Genomic DNA, 2,419 nt, shown 5'->3' with positions numbered 1-2,419 from the left:
GTGCTTGTGTTGAAGGTGTCACCAATTGAGACACGATCTCGGTGAGTTTGGCTACCTTCTCCTCTAAATATATGAGACGTTCAATCATCTCATCTTCCATCGAAGTAGAACTAGCAACATACTTGTACTTCAATGTACTTTAAGCACTGATAGACCTACTCCTGGCCGCTTATACCACTCATGCATTTGGACCATGCACTAAGGCTTCCATAGATGTAAAGGATCGAAGCTCTAATACTAACTTGATTTGATCAGATCAAATTGGAATTCCACTAGATAAGAGCATGGCTCTGATACCAACTTGTTCCAATTTGGTTCAATTCCTCGCCTAGTTCGAATAGAATTAGATATCCTAAAATAAATATGACTATTAAAAATAATTAAAAAAATTAAAATTTTATAGAAGATAGATATCGACTTCTACATCAACTTTATTTCTGTTGCTTTATCTCATTCTTCATAGATTGAAAGATATCGTCCTCTTAAAGTCTTTTCGGAAAAGAAAAGTTTTGGTTTGACCAGGCCATTTTGAAGCCTATATACCGAAATTCAGTCTGATTCAATCTCTTAAAGGGTTGGCCTAAAGTTGTAGATATCAAAAAGTCATCCAATTTCAAAAAAAAAAGATCATCTGAATTAGGCATCGTATGACCAAGTTAAAGCCTCCAACCTACGATTCGACTTCCCAATATATGGCAGATCTCATTCCTGAACTCTTTTCATCCCTACTCATAGTAGCCAAAATGGTCCACATTAAGTTTATAACATTTTTAGATACTCGTAGTAGCCAAAGTAGTTTATATCGAGTTTAGTGATTCTCTCAAGATCTGATAACAACTTGATCTGATCAAATCAAGTTGGAATTCCACCATGTAAGATCATGACTCTGATACCAACTTGATTTGATCGGGGAGAAAGTTTTTTTTCAATCTGCTCAACTCGAATCTCTCAAAAAAAAATAGAAAAAGATTGAAGAATTACGAAAATAGAGCTTAAATTCTATTTTCTTTCATTAATAATTCACACATTCAAAATTGAGGTACATAGTTCCTACTTATAATACTAGTGAGTTTCTCTCTTTCACAATGGGTTGGATTCCTCTCCTAGTTTGAATAGAACTAGATATTCTAAAATAAAAATAACTAACAAAATAATTAAAAAAATAAAATTCTATAGAAAATAGATCTCGACTTCTACATCAAGTTTGCCTCATATCACTTTGCTTAATTCTTAACAGAATGGAAGATAATGTCCTATCAAAGTCTTTTCTATTAAAAAAAAGTCATATTTTGACCAGCCTGTTTTGGAGCCTAAATGATAAAATTTGGTTCGATTCAACTTCTTAGGGGGTTGGCCCAAAGTTGTAGATCTAGAAAAACGACCCAATTTCAAAAAGAAAAAAAAAAAGATCATCTCAAGGCATTGTATGACCAAATTATGGCCTTTGAAAATTTGGCCCGCACGAATCTCGCTTTTGGACCCTATTCAGCCCTACTCGTAATAGCCAAAATGCTCCACGTCAAGTTTTGTAATCCTCTTAGATATCCGTAGTAGCTAAAGTGGTCTACATCGAGTATGATAATCCTTCTAGATATCCGTAATGATCAAAGTGATGCACATCGAGTCTGAAAATCTTCTTAGATACCTATAGTGGCTATAGTGGTTCACATCGAGTCTGATGATCCTTTTGAATACTTATAGTGTCATAAGTTATCTATATCAAGTCTGGTAATCCTCCTTTCTACTGTGATTATTTTTATTTTGAATGATCTCATATATTGCTTTGAATGTATATAAGTTTCCTTTTAGACCTTCCATTACTATCTCAAGTCCTTTCCTTCTGTTCCTAAAACTCCCAAAGAAAGATTTGAGTTCCTTTCCAAAGTCTTCTTGCGTCTTTTCCATATGTATACTTATGCCATCTTATTCATTAGTTTCTACTTTCTATAACAGTTTCTTAATTCATGCATTCTCCATAGCTTTTCTAATATATTCATTGTTTACTCTGTCCTTCCTAGTTTTATTATGCCTCTATATCAAATCTACTTGAGACAATATTCAACAGCTGTGAAACATGCATTGACTCTCAAATAAATATTACTACAACTATCTATGAAAGATGGACCTGATTAAGTTACAACTGAGAATAAATGATACAAAAATGATGTGCAGTTGTGGTGTCATTGTTATGCTTGTACTCATTTTTTTTCCTCGATCTTGAAGCCTTTTGAGATTAAAAACATGCCCAGTCATTGCTTGCAAAAGACCATTCGCAGACCCATGGACCCCTTGAATCAGGGATTTGGTGTTCAAACTTTTATTCTTCATACCTAGCACGTTTTGAGAGGGTTATTCAGGAAAAAGATTTCCATCTTAGCGACCATTCAACCCAACTTATAAACAAATTTTGATGTTACTA

Source organism: Phoenix dactylifera, unplaced genomic scaffold (assembly GCF_009389715.1).
Source record: "Phoenix dactylifera cultivar Barhee BC4 unplaced genomic scaffold, palm_55x_up_171113_PBpolish2nd_filt_p 000546F, whole genome shotgun sequence".
Classification (NCBI taxonomy): Eukaryota; Viridiplantae; Streptophyta; class Magnoliopsida; order Arecales; family Arecaceae; genus Phoenix; species Phoenix dactylifera.
The sequence above is the reverse complement of the archived record's forward strand: the minus strand, read 5'-3'. Positions refer to the sequence as shown.